The sequence below is a fragment of the Lactuca virosa genome, chromosome 9 (genome assembly GCF_052849685.1).
Source record: "Lactuca virosa cultivar CGN04683 chromosome 9, Lactuca_virosa_CGN04683_v6, whole genome shotgun sequence".
NCBI lineage: Eukaryota > Viridiplantae > Streptophyta > Magnoliopsida > Asterales > Asteraceae > Lactuca > Lactuca virosa.
The window spans coordinates 116,427,125-116,446,262 of record NC_136434.1 but is presented as its reverse complement, the minus strand read 5'-3'; the positions used below and the strand labels follow the sequence as shown (position 1 = coordinate 116,446,262).

The window sequence follows — 19,138 nt, the reverse complement described above, 5'->3', positions numbered from 1 at the left end:
CATACATCATCCTCAACTATCCTTCCTGGGAATCTTTCTCGTACATATTGTTCTAGCCCTCTAGGGGTTCCGAATTCTAACTCCATTCTATCTACTCAGATCCCGGCCTAATCCTGGGCCTCACAACAACCGATCACCTTTTCCGAAAACCTCGGTCTGTACCCCGCGCCGTTTTCCTGTCACTTACTCATACCAGCCCACGCCCTTGGCTGACTGAAACACTGCTGAATCCCAAACAGCTAACCAACCTCTAATGCTTGTCGATCCTCCTGAGAATTTTCCAATTCTCCCAACTTAGAACACTGACTACCAACCACCGGTGACTCGGCCGGCATAAATCAATCATCCCTACTCAACATACTCCATGAACTGATTTCCTCTGAAACGAGCAACCTCCACAAAATCACTTCCCGGCATCACACATTACGAACTCTATGGGAGTTCGACTCTCCGCTGAACACTTCTCAGATCGCAATTGCTATACCCGACAACAAGACCATACAAACAAATTCTGACCATAAATTCCTTGGATGCTAACCGCCTACAACTTCTAGCTACTATTGCCCTTATCCATACCATGAAACACGCAGAACGGCGGATAAAATACAACACTACATAAATAACAAGATAATCAGACAACAATGAAACGAAAACATACCCGCAACTGCATCCGGCTCTGCCCTGACCTCCTCTGCTGTAAGCTGAAAAGCGCGCCCCTGAGCCCTCGGAGGCTCCGCTCCACCCTGGCCCCCGCCAGTAATCCTCACAGAAGACGGTGCTGGAACCTGCACCGGTCTGGAAACAAGCTGTGGACAGTTGGCCCTCAAGTGACCAACCTGATGGCAATGATAACAAATCCTCAAATCCTGAACCGGGGCTGACTGACGGCAATCCCTCGCGTAATGCCCCTCTCTCCCACACTTGCGGCACGCACCACCGGACCTACAAACTCCGGTATGACCCTTCCCACACTTCCCACAAGTGTGGCTACCCTGACCTCCCAACCTGAAATCAACGGTCTTGGACCGTTTCGGCGCCGGCTGCGACTGCACCGGGGCCTACCTCTGCTCTCGTAACTGCAACTCAATCTCCAACTCACGCCGCCTAGCAGCCTCCTGCAACTCCAGCAAGGTCTCGCACCTCTGCGTGGACACAAACTGCCTGATATCCCTCTTGAGCATACTCAGATATCGGGACATCTGAGCCTGCTCTGAAGCAAATTCAGGGCAAAACATCGTCCTCTCGGTGAACATCCTGGTGATCTCCGTCACATGTAACGGGATGGATGAACGAGAAAGTTGAGCAGCTGCTTAGGAAATTTGGGATGGTCCGTGTGGAAAGTATGGGTAGATGTGGCAGGTAGTATGGGCCCGTACTACTGAAAGCAGAGGACCCATACTTGATGCAGGGAGTGTTCTGGAGATTTTAAGTAGCGGATTGAGAAGTATTGTCATGGTTCAAGTACCATGATTGGCAGCAGGTTGAGAAGTGATGGCATGGTTCGAGTGCCATGCTTTGTAACGGATTGAGAAGAGATAACATGGTTCGAGTACCATGGTTGTGGTGGTTAGTGTTACTTGTTCTACCAGTTGTTCCGTTACGTTTGGTTATACTGAGATCAGATACGAAGGAGTATGGGGCCAGAGGGCCAAGTTGAATGAGTTTCGATGGAGCATACCTTGAGAAGGAAATCGAGTTAGATCCCGAGGGATTTTGGTGAGATGTCATTTGGAGCCGCAAGACTCAGGGGTGAGTAGAAGATGGTGAGCTATGGAGGAGTACGGTCTGAATTGAGAAATCGGCCGATAGTGGGGATGCCACTTCCTTTGGCCACAGGGTGCTATTTTATGTGAGGAACAAAAGGGAATAATGAGGTTCCGGTTTCAGAGTTGGAGGTAGACCCTGTGAGGGTAACAAAGGGTTGTAATCTTTCCACCAGAGTGTTGGGGCGGTAAGTTGTAACATATATTCTTATCTTATGAGGGAGTCATTAGTGGGGCTATGATGGTTGGGAATGAGGAGGTGCTTTGTTGAGGGTGGTGTATTGTTGTTGTCAGTTCCCGGTGGATGAGATGAGCATAACGAGGCGGTGGTCCTCGTGGTCTACATTATGTGTTGACAAAGAGGATGAGGTCTGTATTTTTATGATTATACCCGTTTTGGTAAGCGGGGCGAACAGTTAGAGTCAAAGTTTATGAGACGGCACTATTTCCATATTTGTGACAGATTGAATTCGGAATTGTGGGGTTTCCAGCAGTGTATCAGTCTGTGGCCTCAAGATGTCTGGAGGCAGTTATGCGGGAAGGATTCTGAGATTTGCTGTCAGGGACGGAATTTTTAGGAATTGTTTGATTTCCTTGGGGAAGTCCCTGGAATGATTGTGTTATTCATTCAGGAGTCAATTGTGACATACCTGGTGGGACAGTCTACTGAGCAGACTGTGGTTGTGCCAAATGGTGATGGTTCAAACCCTGAGTGGGGGAGAACTGACTTTCCAGTAAGGGGATCGGTGATCCATTCAAGTGCGGTCCGAGAAATGGTTATGGAAACCTGCAGTACGGTCTTATGAGACCAAAGTTAGTGAAGGATGAGGCAAGGTGCCAGGCAGGAAAATATACAAGGACGAGTTTAGGAAAGGATGAGTGGATTCCCGGCAGGTGATCATTGGTTGAAGAATTCATTGTGGTCTGGGATTTTCGGAATTTGTGTATGTCGAGTTCGAGTGCGATGGGATCGCTAGATTCAAGGTGCAGTGGCAGAGATTGCAAGTGTAAGTATAGATTGTGATCTATACTCCAGTAAGGGCAGCAATTGGTTTGTCAACCAGTTTCAGGATCGACATGAGAATTTTGTATGAATATCGATCAGTAGATAGTGGAGTTTTGGGTTTTCGTCAACGCGTTCTGAGCCATTAACGATGCTCCTGTGTTTCAACTTAGGAGATGGAGTAAGCCAAGGTTGCAAGTGGTATAAGAGGAAGATCGGTTGCGAGATTCCGATGAAGCAACATAATATCTGAGTATGATGTTGTGAGTATGAGATCAGTGATAGAGGCAAGGCATTGTGAGGTTTTGTGATGCTGTTCTGAGGTATCCAAGTATGATGTCCCAAAGATCGGATTATTCTGGGTTTTGAGTTAAGGGATGGAATGTGGTGTAACAAGTATCTATGGTCCAGTGGGAGCCTTTCGGCTAATCGATATCAAGCGAGATTATGTAAAAATGTGGTTGTAGCAAGGAAAGGAGTTTTGGCATGGCGGTTGCCGACAGGAGTAGCGGTGCTTATTTTTGGATGGTGTGAGTTCACTTATCGATGTTGGGCCACAGAACAAGATTTAGTGAACGCATTTTATCGTCGATTGAGGATGAGATCGTGGGGTGATAAGAGAAAGTGTTGTAAGACTGTGGGGAGCCGCAGCATCCATGAGTTAGTGTGAGAGGGTGTGGTGATACTATGGGGAGCCGTAGTATTCACCAGTCAGTGAGAGGGTGTGCTGGTACTATGGGGAGCCGTAGTATTCACCAGTCAGTGAGAGGGTGTGGTGGTACTACGGGGAGCCGTAGTATTCACCAGTCAGTGAGAGGGTGTGGTGGTGGTACTGCAGGGAGCCGTAGTGTCCACCAGTCAGCGAGATGGTGTGGCGATACTGCGGGGAGCCGTAGTATTCGCCAAGCAGTAAGGGAGAGCGTTGTGGAACTATGGGGAGTCGTAGTCTTCGCTAGCCAGAGCATGACGCAGAGGAGTTCCTAGGCATGGGTAGCCTTATCCTTGAGTCGGTGGGAACCTAGTGGTCACGCCATGGACGAGACTGGGGTCTCCCTAATGGTCATGAGTTATCATATTCTGAGTTAAGGTGTGGCTACCGTAAGCAGAATGAAATGGAGAAGTGATGTACGTATAAGTTGCGGGTTATGGGTTATGAGTTAAGTACTTCATTTTGATGAGTGGTTACAATTTTGCTATTGATTTAGACTCTCGAGTTCAAGATGGCCCTAGTGGCGTAATCAGAAGGCGAAATGAGATTTTGGATTTCGTGGCGCGTTTCATTTTGGGAGGCATTGTGCGTCTCCGGATGTCTTAGACCTGAGTGGGTCAGTTCGTTGGTATGGAAAGGACCTCAAAACGCATGGAGCTAATAAGTAGTAGACGTTAGAGGTCGAAGATGAGACGATTTCAGTTAGGATTGTAGTATTCGCTTGGGGTAAAGCGAACTTCGTGACTTGTGTGTCACAATGAGCCGAGATGGTTGTGGAGAGAAGGAAGTCAATGAGACATTTTTAGGTATATTATGGGTGACCTTTGGAGGTTCGACAGTGGGGTCGAGAGTTAACCTAGTGCTCAGTGTTGAAAGGGATATCTGGAAGAGAGAGCGGAGGTTCAAATGTAGAAGTCAGAGGCTTTGATGGGCAAGCATGATTTCCTTCTTGTACCCAAGGTCAGAGTATTGAGGAATGAGGATTCATTGTTCAGATGGAGTTTGTTGTAGTTCAGCGGATGGGTCCCTGGTGTGATGTGACCCTTCCATTTTAGAGAATGATTTGGATTGTTTTATATATTGGGTTTAGTTGGGCGGGGTCCTATTTTTGGGGTTTCGACTGGTTCAATCAGTTGCAACGAGAGAATCAGAGGGGCAGTAAGTTTTTGGGCCTGTTATTCAAGGAGCGAATGACATGGTAAAATCTTGTAGGGGGCGGTCTGGTAGCGCGACAGACCACTAGAGTTTCCGCATTCTGGGGAGCCAGTAGTGGCATCGTAGTGGTAATTGGGGTTGTCCTTTTCTGCGTTTGGGAATTGGGATCAGGTATCACTGGAAGATAATGTGAGAAATCCTCTGGGTGGTGCTTCGCGGGCTGTTGGGTGTGGATCTGTGTGATGCTAAAGAGCGATTTCGAGGGCGAAATCAAATTAAGTGGGGGAGGTTTGTAACATCCGGAATTTCGAGTATGATAGTTCGTTTTTCCATTTTGAGGATTTGGGAGGGACTCGACGAGTCAAAGGTCTGACTCGCCGAGTCACGACGACTTGATCACGTGGATTTAATGAGCGGACTCGACGAGTCCAAGGATGGACTCGCCGAGTAGGTACTGGGCAGAGAAAACCCTAAGTTTCTGGGTTGGAGCCTATTTAAAGGAACTTATGACCTTGGATGCGCCTCATATCTCCTGTGAGAAACCCTAAATCGCCATTGGAGTCATGGGAGAGTTCTTATGATGAAATCAAGTAATTTGGTGGGTTTTATGGAAGGAAAAGAGCATGATTCAAGCAAGGAACGAGATGGGGGCTGTGGATCTAGCATTTCTTCACATGGGACTGCTGTAGGAGGTATAATCTTGCATCCTTTTCATCTATTTTTGGTTAGACCTCATGATCTTGGGAGTTTTAGGGTTTAACTCCCCTTCTTTTGTGCTTATGAGCTAAGTGAGACATGATCTGAGGTGGGAAACCTCAGATCTGAACCTTGTGAGGTCCTTGGAGACTAGATGCCTCAGCTTTAGTGGTCCAAATGAGGGTTGATGAGCAAAAACCTTCATGAAGAGCATGTATTGGCGTTTTGAAGCAATAACATCATGAATGAACGTAAAGATCGAAGCTTTACGTAATTATTGAGCCTTGAGATGTTAGATTTATAGTTTAGAGTGATAGATCTGGTTGAAATAGTCTGAATGAGGATAATTCAGGATAGACTCGTCGAGTCAATGAGCCGACTCGACGAGTCGGTTAGGGTTTCCTGAGCAGACTGAATCGCGAACTAACTCGGCGAGTCGTGGGGTCGAATCGACGAGTTGTGTTGGATCTTCGTGAGATTTCGGAGAAAGTAAGTGGACTCGACGAGTCACAAGGGTGCACTCGCCGAGTCGGGTCGAATCTGGAATGTAGACTTGAGTTTGGCTTTGGCTGACTTAATGGTTGGGTCAACCCTGTGTAATAGAGACCATGGAAGGGTAAAATGGTCTTTTACCATTCCAAGAGATCGTAGAAAGAGGAAGAACAACCGTTAGTATATTTGAGTATGAGTAGAGTAATAATTAGAGATATTTGCCTTATGTGATTAGGCTGTGGCTGGTTTGAGTTTCGAGTACGAGGATTAGTGCTTGCTTGCTTTCGAGGTGAGTCTTCTCACTATACTTTACCTAGAGTGGTAATTAGAGTTATGTGACAGAGTATCTTGTATGCTATTTATATGATGTGATACAGTGCATTATTTCTACGTGATTTATGTTATGTGTGTTTCAGAGTTTACAGAGTTAGGACCGGAAGGTCCACAAAGTTAGGACCAGAGGGTCCACAGAGTTAGGACCAGAAGGTCCACAGAGTTAGGACCAGAAGGTCCACAGAGTTATAGGCTCGAGTGGCTAATATGTGTTGTATGTGGTATCTTGGGGAACTCACTAAGCTTCGTGCTTACCGTGTTATGTGTTATGTGTTTCAGGTTCTTATTAGGATCGCGGGAAGGCGGCGGCTCGATTGTACACACAAGAGAAAAGAGTCACGAATGGGGATCTTGGATTTTGATAATGTTTTGAAAACTTTGTTGACTATTAAATGGTGTTTGTTTAAAATGTCATGTGTTCTATGAAATTAAAAATGAAAATTTTGTCTGAAAATTTACGGTGTTACATAAATCATGACGAATAGTCTTATCGATTTTTGTGGTGGACCTGACCAGTGCACAACCAAGTGTACCCAATCCTTTAGTCATTCACTTGACTCACATGTACATGTGAACAAGGAATCAGTCTTAATTTCCCAAGGACGAAAATTCTCATTCATCATACAATACAAGTTGCATAATTCCAAGTTTCTATCCAACTGAAACTTGGGTGATGAGAGTCTTTCCTTATTTGGTAAATTATGACACTACCACAAATGAAAGAATCAAATTCATATTGCTAATAATAGAAACATACAAAACATCAATTTTCACAAATGTCATTGCAAGGAGATATAACATAAAAATAAAGCCAAAATTTTATTTATTATAAAATGCGGAAAAACTTTTCCTTACAATGCAAATACAAATGAAACTATGTTTATTACATATTTCCTAGCAATCTATCATAACTCCTAAGTAGCAGCTCAGAAATCCGATCTTCAAACCATGCGATTGAAATCCATCTTCGCGATCAGATTCAGCATACTCTTCTTTTAAGCTTCCTTCCTTTTGCTTGGTCCTACAAAACATCAAAATATAACCCTGTCACATCATGCATTAAGAATCAACAATTAGGAATTTAACAGAATTAGATAGTGAACTTACCTGAAGCAGAGTCAAACTTTTTGATTCTTCCTTCTATCAGATCTTTCAGGTAGTCAGGGCAGCTTCGCAACCAATGTCCATTCTCTCGACAATAGAAACATACAGACTCTTTGGGAATGGTACACGGGACTATCACAGACTTAGCCTTTCCCTTTACCTTTTGGTCAACCGGGTTGACCAAGGTCGATCCCTTTCGATTGGGAAGAGAAAACTTTTCTGAACTTCCAATGTTACCATTGTCAAAGTCCATGGAAGTTTGAGAAGTAGATCTTTCAATCAAATTTGTTTTTGCAGTGCGCCAAATCATTGTTGATTCAGCAGCAACAAGCAAATATGAAATATCATTAAGGGTCATGTCGTGATCTATCACATAGTAGTCCTTAATGAACTCATTATATGACTCTGGAAGTGATTGAAGAACCTAGTCAATATCCAACTTCCTTGAGAAAACGACACCCAACATTCTCAGCCTATCAATATGTGACTTCATCGCCAAGACATGAGTACACACAAGACTTCCATCTTTATGTTTCATTGCAAGTAGGGCTTGAGTGATCTTGAACCTTTCAAGTCTTCGAATTTGTGGGTCAGAGAGAATAATTGGAGGAGGTGGAGGAAGTGAAGTATGATTTCCAGTCCCATTAATGCACAACAAAGGGATTGATCTTTCACCTTGATTTCCATTTGGGATATCATCTTCATAAGGAAATCTTGTTCCCAAAGATTTGGGAAGACCATAGTTGTCTGAACTAGACATCTACAAGGGAGACATGAAATTCAAGTTAGTTGATTTAACGTCCTTAATATAACACCCAATATGAAATATTAAGGCTAGGACCCAACACAATATTTTATAACTTGGAAGAGGGATGTCGTAGTCCAAGCTACAAAATATCTTAAGGTAGGTAAATGACGATTTACCAATTTCCGCCATGAAAAAACGAAATTGTTTATTAAGTTTTAATTGGATTGAAACTCCTAGATCCTTTGAGATTCATTTAACTATTCAATGGCATGTTTAAATCTCGATTGTGCCCTTCAAGTTTGTGACTGGGATGCCGAGGATCACAAAACAAGGAGTGAATAACCATGCAAATTAGCTTGGTACACCCAATGTTACAACCACCTAATCAATGTGCCGGTTAACCACACACGCTCCATTGATCCATGGTTAACATCAAGCTACCCTTTGCCACACATTGTCAGTCCCAGATTAGTGTGCCGGTTAACCACACACGCTCCACTAACGATTTAACAAAGGTGCAAAGTACAATTTCATGGGTTAGCACCATTTCACATTTTCCTAAGTAACTAAGATTGGGAATTTATAAGTGTTTAGTTACTTAGTTATTTATCATTATACTTTTAATGAAGGGAGAATTAGAGTCTTATCCTACCCGTTCGGCTAACGACCCTCCACCAGTCAAGGAAGCGGTGGGTGAGAGTGGACACCCATTAAACTGCCATTTTATAGGCAGTAACCTTATGCCCCCCTTAGAGACTGGCTTCGTGAATGAGGCCTACTAACGGTAAGATTAACTTTATCGTATACATACATACATATTGTATGTATGTATGTATATATATATATATATATATATATATATATATATATATATATATATATATATATAGTCAGTAACTTTTAATACTATAACAGTATAAGGTTGAATTTTAAACTTTTAAAATTCTAAGGTTTGATTTGGAATTAAAGTATTAGTGTGTGTGAGACTTTACAAATTCCAAAACTTGAGGGAAAGTTTTGAAACTATTCAAAACCTTTCATATTCATAACATATGAGTTTAATGTTTCTTTAATGGCAAGACTCTTGAAAAAGGACAACTTATGGAGATCATAAAACAATTTATGAAAAGAGACTCTTGAAGGTTTATAATTTATGGCTTTAATAACTTTTTAAAGGAAAAAACTTTTTGTTTTCCATAACTTGAGGACAAGTTATGGAGTCCATTCAATGTCATTAAGATCAAGAATTACACTAACAAACAATTTGCACATAATTCCTATGATCTACCAAAACTCATAAGCATGAACAATCCATATTAACAATTTTTCAAGAATCATATAAACATATATAAAACTTGAAACTTTGATAATAACTTTGAAACTGGTTTACCATAATCATTACCACATTAAAAACAGGTTTTATAAATCCAAAACATTTAAGGTAATGATTCTAGACCAATTCCAGCACCAAAACTCAGAAATCTACATTATGGGAGACCAACTCGTCGAGTTCTATAAGGAACTCATAGAGTTCATGCATTAACTCATGAACTCGTCGAGTTTCATGTCTAGGCAGATTCTTGGCTTTGAAAAATGAGTTGCATCAAGTATAATTGAAAACCAAGCCTAGGCTCTGATACCACTGTTGGGTTTTGAGCATTCTAACACTCCTATGGTGTACATGAAACCCTAAATACCTTGGATCTATGTTTTCTCTATTATACATGCAAACTTGAAGTTTCCAAGGTATTACCCTAACTAGCATATAATCATATGTTACTTGCATAATAAAACTAGATAGAATACATACCTTTTTCTTGTAGTTGATTACTTGGAGCTTTAAGAGCCTAGCACCAATAATCTGAATGTATCAAGTGGAATCACAAATCATCATCAGCTACTTGGAAGACTTAAGAGAATATGTAGGCTCACAAAATCGGGTCTCTTTCTTTTAACACACACTAGTGCCAATTTTATGAGCCAATGACTCCTTTATATAGTATGCATGATTAGGGTAAACCCTAATACCCATGACTTTCCACATTACTTAGGATCCATGGGTTAAAAGCTCCATGGACTATCCATGGACTTCCATGTAGGCTTAACCCATCCTAAATAATATTAGCCCATACTATATGAGTCCATATTTAACTAGTCTCTTTTTTATCACTAAATTAATTCCAAATTAATTCTTGATCAATACTAATTAAATAATATGATTTCATATTAATATATTAGAACTTATAATATATTAATAAATCATAAATACCCTTTTCTCATAAGTCTATCCATACAAATTGTTCCGGTGAAGTGCAACCCAAATGGACCATGTCGGGTCGGGTCAAGTATATACCAATTATAGTTATGGACTTAGACACTAATCCAACACCAACAACAACATATGGAAATTATTTTTTCATAATTTTTTCCCTCTTCTTCATCACAAGCTCGAGATCCGGTCCCGAGAGATGGTTGGTGTTTTCCATTAAGAACTTCATATCCTCCATTTCTTGTCTCTCTGTGCGCTCCTTCTTCCTTGCTTCTTCTTTTTCTTTGTCGAACGCCAAACGTTCAGTGAAATTAAGATTATATCAATCAAACGACGCTGTTATTTTCCGCATTTCGTCAAGGTCCATGCTGAAATTCGATGCACCCGAAGAAGTCCCTTTTCCCTTCCTTTTTGCTTTGTCCCTACTCATCGGTCAGACAATTTCTTCTAGCTCGAGTTCGTCCTTCTGATTTAAATCTAGACCGAGCCGAGCATTGGAGGAAGTTGTGTAACGACTAGAACCCGTTTTCGTTCGCTTTGATTATTGTACTCCAAAAATAAAATCTTGCTTGTATTTTCACTAGGACTTTTAACCAATAATTTCCAACAATCGTGCACTTGAATGGTTTTCCGACTTCTTCAAGGTAAAATTGCAAAGCTTGTTGAAGTATTTCTTCATCGCCTTGGCCGTTTTTTCATTGGATTTTTAGGTTGTTGTACAACCCGTTTATTTTTGAAACCCCCTTTGCTATTTCTCGAAACTTCGAATTCATTTGGTGTTTCGTACGGTAGTCGCCATCTTTTCCTAGCTCCTCCCGAAACCGTTCTAAAAATGCGATGCCAAAAATGATCTCCCGGTTGTGCATTTCCTGTCTTCGAATCCTCAGAAATGTCAACCCAAGCTTTTACCAAAAATAGTTCTTCTTGTGGAAGCCACGGTATCGGCTTTTGTCTTCCCGGTTGTGCGACACCCTCGCACGGTTGTTGTTTTCCTTTGTGTCATTGTGGAGTGGGTTGAGTTTCGGGAACCATCTCTTCTTCTTCCGAGTCATCCAACTCATCGACAAGTCGGAATTGTTGTTGGGTTTAGGGTTAGGTTTGAGGTTGATTTAGCGAATGTTGATCGAGAAAAACAACAAAGTTTGAAAACATTTGCGGAGTAACATTTGAAACTTGGACCGGGTAATATTGTATAACATTTTAGTATTGAAATTTTAGTGGAGATTGAATAGGAGCATCGAGTTTGGGACGATAAACTCTTTGTGATGATGAATCGATAGCAAAAATGTTTTGAGTAGGGGTGCTTAAACTCGAAATATGAGTTTTTTCCCTTCTATCGGAGGTTGGGATTTAATTGTCGGGATTCGTTTTTTTTTTCAATAGAGGTTGAGGTTTGATTGAAAGTAAAAGAGTATGAGTATTTATAGAGGTTGTAGAGGGTAAAAAAAATTACATTTCAAACCATATAGCCGTTGTAAATACAAAAAAAAAAAAAATCACATTTTATTGTTTTTTAACAGTTATATATAAAAAAAATTCTACCCAATCCCCACGGAACGAGAACGCGGCAACCCCACTCCCTATCTCCTCCTCGCTCAGCCCTTCCCGCACTGCTGGTGCGGTGTCTATCGGAGCGGGAAAGACCCCGCCCCTCTTCCTGCACCTGCTTCCGTCTGGCCAAATTGTTTAGATCTTCTAAGTATCAAAGAATGATTACAGTAGTTTTCAACGAATTTTTATCCAAATTCCTTTTTGGAGGGTAAAGAACAAAGAGAAGTTGAATGGAACAATCGTAAGAGATATTTTTCTCCGTAAATAATATTTGCTCAAATGTATAAAACTATAGATAATAAAATGTATTAAAACCAGACACGGGCCCACTACGTTATTTTTGGAATCTCTAAACTGCCCGTAAATTACTGACACATGCCCGTTGTCAGACGTGTACCCGTCCATCTGCCCGTAGCCACCTTCCTCCGCCTTTGCCCCCAGTGTCCCCATTTATCTCTGCAGCTACTTAAATACGATGCCCTTTAACCCTTTCTCCATTCCCGACCACCAATCCCTCTCTTGGTGGTAGTAGATGATTCCGGTGGACTTCCGTCGGTCTTCTGCATAAACCATCAAAACTTCAGATTACCCTAAAACCATGGGACAGGGTCTTAGTTGCAGGGTACAAGATGAACATGGCTTGTTCACTGCAGTACAGTTTGGCGATTTGGAGATTGTGAAGACTGTTTTGGAGAGAGAGAGATCCATCTCTGATTCAACAAAAAACCATTTATGATCGCCATTCTGCTCTTCACATAGCTGCTGCCAATGGCCAGATCGAGGTTCGTAGTTTATCATTTCTGGGTTTCTCTGTTCGGAGCTTGGACCTTCCTCAAATATTGTTATTGTATTTGATCGATTTGATTGATGGGTGCTTTTAATTTTGTATCTTTGATTCATATATTATCTGGGTTTTCTTCCAGATTCTTTCAATGCTTTTTGGAGAATCGATCTGTCAATCCTGATTCTTTGAATCGTCATAAACAGGTGTGCTATTTCCTCTCATTCTCATTCTCATCGATTGATTTGAAGTTTCTATAATTTTCAAAAAAAAATTCTAATATGAAGTCCCGAGCTCTTTGAAAAACACCTGCTACTCGATGCCGTCTCCTTCCCATTCTGATACCACCGCCATGGATGATAACATCTCCGAGGTAATTAATGAATTAATCTCCACAATTTGTTAAACTTTTCATGGTCAAGATTCAGAAACACGGTAAAAACAAATGCAGAAAGACAAAAACTTTTGGATTGTTATACGTTGAAATGGTCATAGTTGATGACTTTTGACTTTTGATGACCAGATATTTTTGTCGACTTTAAACACCATACGTTTACATTCGATTTCAATTACTTTAATGAACACTTGAATAACATTCTAGAATCGAATTTAAAATTTGAATCAACTTGATATTTGCAATTTGCAGGCGAGTGATTCACAGTTATGCTGCATATGCTTTGACCAATTATGCTCCATTGAAGTTCAAGATTGTGGTCATCAAATGTGTGCTCAATGCACACTCGCATTATGCTGCCACAACCCACAACAAACCGAACCTGACAACCTTATCCCTGCCCGCACCCATCTGCCCGTTTTTCCGAAGCAACATAGCCCGGCTGACCGTGGTCAAAGTCAAAGTCAACACTGCTGACCAAGAACTCGATCTTTATTCCTCCCCTAAACAGAGAAAATCAAGAAAGTCTCAGAATTTAAGTGAGGGGAGCAGCAGCTTTAGGAGTTTATCGGTTGTGCCATCGTTTGGGAAAATTGTGGGTCGCGGGTTGGGTCAGGTTTCGGTTGATAATGAAATCGATAAACCGTGAAAAAGGTTATGAAAGTTGGAAACTTGGGTTGCAAGGAATAGGGGAAGAAGTCTTGGGGTTTCCATGTATAGAAAGATCTCTTCGAATTTGTTATTTGTTTTAAAGATTTGTGGGGAATAAGTAAAAGCAAAAGGTGGAGGGAGGTTTGGGTTGGTGAGTATTTGTTTCCATTGTATTTACTTCTACTTGAAGCAGAAGTAGTAAAAGCTTGCATGGGAGACTTTGTTTAATTACTCTCTCTTTGATGGTTCTTGAAGGGAAAAAATCAAATATAATATTGCACATATCTCACCTTACACACATTACAAATCTCTATATCACTTTGTGGTTAACCTATACATTATCGTAAAGTCATAAAGATGCAAGAAGAGTGAAGATCCACCTCCTTGTATGCTTAATGGAGAATATAGAAAAAGAAATAGGATGAGGATCATAGAAGCTAGAAGCGTCTTAGGGAATTATGTTAGGATTATGCACATAACTAGGCGAATACCCGCGCGTTGCGCAAAAGCATCTATATTGCTGAAATATCTACAAATATATGTTTTTGTTTAAATATAACAATAATGTTGTTGTTAAATTTGATATAATAATTCCTATACTAAGTTGATATAATATATTGATTATTTGGAATTATATGATAATATACACATCTATTAAAATTGCATAATCTCAATCTTTTGAACGACATCTACCTGCGGGTTACTCATGAATAAAATTAAATATAATATATGGTTTAATGTTATTTATAGTTGTTGTTATTGTTAATTAATTTTTTAAAATTTATTTCCTTAACGTTTTAATTTATATCATTGTAACTATTTAAAACATAAAACAATTTTTTTTTATTTTAAAGGTAACAATATAATCATTTATATAGAGTTATTTTTAATTATTTTTATTGTAAGTTATTTTAAGCTACTTATTTGAAAATTTTTAACGATTATAAAAATATTTTTAGGAAATATTTTAGTTAAATTGATATTACAATTTAGTTTTTGCACTTCGCACTTTTAACTATTCACAAAATATTCATTGGGTTATTTAAGTGGAATTGAAATTTATATTGAAGCTGACCCTGCAATGTTATATTTAAATTAACAATTTAAGTATTTTGTCCAAACTGTTCAAAAGTTGTAGCTTTAAACTGATAATGGTTTACATACAACAACATATTAAATCTAATAAATTAAGTAGAATATGTTAAAGTTAAAGACATAACTTTATAAGTAGAAGTAAAAATATTATTTTAATATTGAAATTTAGTTTACTTATGATTACACTTTAGGTTTGATATTTATTTAACATTATTAACCAACTTATAATCTTTATTAGAAATATACTACAATTTATCACTTTTAACTATTTACAAAATATTCTTTGGGTTGTTTAAGTTGAACTAAAATTTATATTTAAGTTAATCATGTAAGGTGATATTTAAATTAACAATTTAAGTATTTTATACAAATTGTTCAAAAGTTGTAGCTTTAAAATGATAATGGTTTACATACAATAACATATTAGACCTAATAAATTAAGTATAATATGTTAAAAGTTAAAAACATAACTTTATAAGTAGAAGAAAATATATTATTTTAATATTGAAAGTTAGTTTATATATGATTACACTTTAGGTTTCATATTTATTTAACTTTATTAACCAACTTATAATCATTATTAGAAAGAAATTGAAAAGTCATGGGAGTTTCAAATTAATGTGGTGAAAGGAAAAATGCATGGGAGTTTCAAATGAATGTGGTGAAAGGAAAAATACTTCCTTTATAAGTATATAATGATGTAAAGCCGGTCTACAACCTATTTCCGAACTACAAATGTCGACACAATCTTTTCCCGATAGAAATTGGGCTTCATTAGAAATCGACTCTTAGCTGTAATATCTTTTGCTTTAATTATAGACAGGATTTCTCATGAATTCGAGTAAGGTTAGATGGTTCATACTTTTTGTCGACAATAGTGTTGGATTCGTTGAAGATGTCGTTTGAGGGAAATGTGTTACATATATATCAATATATTTAAGACATAATATGTATGGTAAAATTTTAAGAGGAAACACGGAATAAAAATATGTATCTATGAGGAAGCTTATAATAACAATAAGGGTCCTTTTTTTTGTAGTTCATCCTGAGCCTTTGAGGATATTTAATTCCTCAGGACCGGCCCTGATTAGAAGTGGAGACGAAATGTTAGACAAATCAGGAGGAAAGATCATACAAGAAAGAAGTTAATATATTGCCAGGTAAAATTCAAGAAGTTAACTTTTACCGAGTACATGACCATGTCAAGAGGTTGTAGAGGCTCAAAATCGGGATAGTTGAGTAGTATCAGTCAAATGTAATTTTGTATGTTTGTGTTCATGTAACTCTTTTATAGGGTCTCTTACGTAAATTTGTTTTCTATATATTCAATTGTCTCCTCCCGTTTTGGGCAGTGAGTCATTTTACCACATGGTATCTGTGACAACCGTCAATTTTGGCCAAGTCAAAGTCAACTAAAGTCAACAAGTCAAACCGGTCAACTCATCTAACCCTTGTATATTAGGGTTCCCATTATGTTTCTTATCGAACAACTCGCAAATCCTAACACAAAGTATCACTTGGAATTTTCACGTGTTCGGAAACTCTAAACCCTAATCGGGGCAAGTGATGAAACTACTCGATAAAACATTATTCCTTAACCCTCGGGGGCATATAACAATCATAACAAGACTTAACGAGGTTTACAAACCTTGCGTTACAAAGCCAAACACTCAAAAAGGTCACAAAAGAAGTCTCTCCCAATCTCTTTCACTCTAACTCTCCCAAAACTCTCTAAGTATGAGAAATCTCTCCAAGAATGTCAAATCTCTCCCAAATCTCTCCAAGAATGTCAAATCTCTCCCAAATCTCTCTCTGTATGAGAAATCTCTCCAAGAATGTCAAATTTCTCCCAAATCTCTCCAAGTATGTGAAATCTCTCCCAAATCTCTCTCTGTATGAGAAATCTCTCCAAGAATGTGAAATCTCTCCCAAATCTCTCTCTGTATGAGAAATCTCTCCAAGAATATGAAATCTCTCCCAAATCTCTCTCTGTATGAGAAATCTCTCCAAGAATGTGAAATCTCTCCCAAATCTCTCTCTGTATGAGAAATCTCTCCAAGAATGCGAAATCTCTCCCAAATCTCTCCCAGTATGTGAAATCTCTCCAAGTATGTCAAATCTCTCCCAAATCTCTCTCAAAACCTCTTTTGGCCTTTTTGTAATCATTTGGGGCATCCCGACACTTGACTTGGTGAAAAACCATGCGAAACGGGAAGATACCTTGGAAAATAGCCTCTTAGGGCCGAAGTCCCTCTATAGAGACCAAACCCTCCTTGAACCGGAGTCTTCTTGGTAGCCGCAGCCGGCGAGCCGCAGCCGTCGAGCCGCAGCCAGCGACCGCAGCCACCGACCGCATCCACCGACCGCAGCCACCTAGAGCCCGCATCCGAAGTCGCCTCCGGTTCTAGCTGCTCGGACCGCAGCTTCCTTTTCCCTTCGAATCCGCATCCGCGACCAAGCCCCACCTCGGATCTAAGGCTGTTAAGGCCGAAGTCACCCTCCTGACTTCGGATTTGCCATTTTCCACTCGGTTTTCGACCACGGCTCCATTTTAAGTCCGTTTTTAATTATTTTAACGTGGGATTTTCTCCAGAAATCATATTTTAACATATAAGACCCTAAATATTCATAATTTAAACATATTTTTATGGAAATCTTTATTTAAGAATAAAATCTGGTGGGTGAATAATTGAGGTGGAGTGTTTACTTTACTTTAGTTTATGACACAAGCAACCACCCCCATGCCCACTCCATGACCAGCTATTGTCCTTACACCATACTTGGTCATTCAAGAGTACTTTCCCCACCATTTGACCAGCCACACTATTGGTCAAGGGTTGGTAAACCCCCTCTCCCTCCTCACACTTCTCTCGTTTTCACACTTTCCACCAAAGATCAAACACATCTTTTCTCTCAAACTCTCTCTCACAATTTCGAGATTTCCAAGGCATTTTTCAAGCTCTCTTCCACTCTTGGTAAGTATAATTCATTCTTCTTATAATTATTTCCCTTTCTTCTTCCCAAATCATAGATTGCTTACACAAATTCCATCACATTTGTGTTAGATCTTCAAATCTTCAAGGCATCTTCCAAGTGTTCTTGAGTTGAACACTTCTTTTCCCCATCATCCATCTACTGAAAACACTCAAGGTGAGTTCATACCCCTATCTTTTCATGTTTTTCTTAAGTTTTAAGGGGGGGAATACAAGTTAAAACAACAAGAACACAACTAAACTCATTTAACAGCCTTCATCAGAAAAGTTCATCTCCATTCACGGACTGTTTTGGTCAACTTAAACATTTTAGTTTTCAAAACTGTATTAGGTGCAAATAGTTCAGGTTCATACCTTTAAAATGACTACTTGCACATCACCATACGATTTTTCTACGATTTATGGTGATTTTTACAAAACTGCCTATCATTTCAGAAACAAATTCGGACCAGTCTGTGAATATGAACATTTTAACACGAGTTAAAGACTTCTAAAAATCATAATAAAAATTATAAATAAACTAGACACATTTTACGAACTCTCACAATTTACGGATTCAGTTTTAGACTTCGTATGATTTTTCTATGATTTTTTCTAAAACAGTGTAGAAAGATAAAGATCTAGATAACAGCTTATAACTTTCAACACACTTTGTAACATGTTGAGCAAAGTGTTAATCTTTAATGACTTCATATTTTACATGTGTTTCTTGTTGTGGAATAATTGTATAATAGAAAATACTCACTGAATTTTAAGAACCCTCCATCATTACCAATAGTACAACACAAGGCATGATAAACATAGTTAAATTTTGCTATACATTCGACTTACATAGAAAAGGGTTCTTAGCCACCACAAACAAACATACTAAACTATAATAGGTATAGTTAGGTTGCATATACATTTCAAACATTTTGATAAACTATAATAGGTATAGTTCATGTTCATTTACATTACAAAAGGTTTTCATACGAAAAGGGGTACAAATACAAAGTACCGGTTTTATACAAAAAGGGGTACAAATACAAAGTACCAGGTTTTCATACGTAAAGGGGTACAAATACAAAGTACCGGTTTCATACCAAAAAGGGGTACAAATACAAAGTACCGGTTTCATACAAAAAGGGGTACAAATACAAAGTACCGGATTCATACGAAAAGGGGTACAAATACAAAGTACCAGGTTTTCATACGAAAGGGGTACAAATACAAAGTACCGGTTTCATACCAAAAAGGGGTACAAATACAAAGTACCAGGTTCACACAAAATGGTTTTTATGATATTAAAACTATATTTCATCTAGAATTGTTAGACTTCACCTATAATTGCTAAGTGTATATGCTAGAGTTATATAAGAATCTAGTCACAATCGACTTAGAATTGGTGGGCCCGCCTTATCT

General features: G+C 39.2%; 1 pseudogene across 1 annotated transcript; it reads left to right on the top strand.

The window, feature by feature from the left end:
- Positions 1-12,421: 12,421 nt before the first annotated feature.
- Positions 12,422-13,862, top strand: LOC145139692 (putative E3 ubiquitin-protein ligase XBAT31; annotated as a pseudogene). Its single transcript, XR_013721975.1, has 4 exons — positions 12,422-12,508; positions 12,747-12,777; positions 12,892-12,977; positions 13,251-13,862. The product of XR_013721975.1 is annotated as a putative E3 ubiquitin-protein ligase XBAT31 (transcript).
- Positions 13,863-19,138: the final 5,276 nt, after the last annotated feature.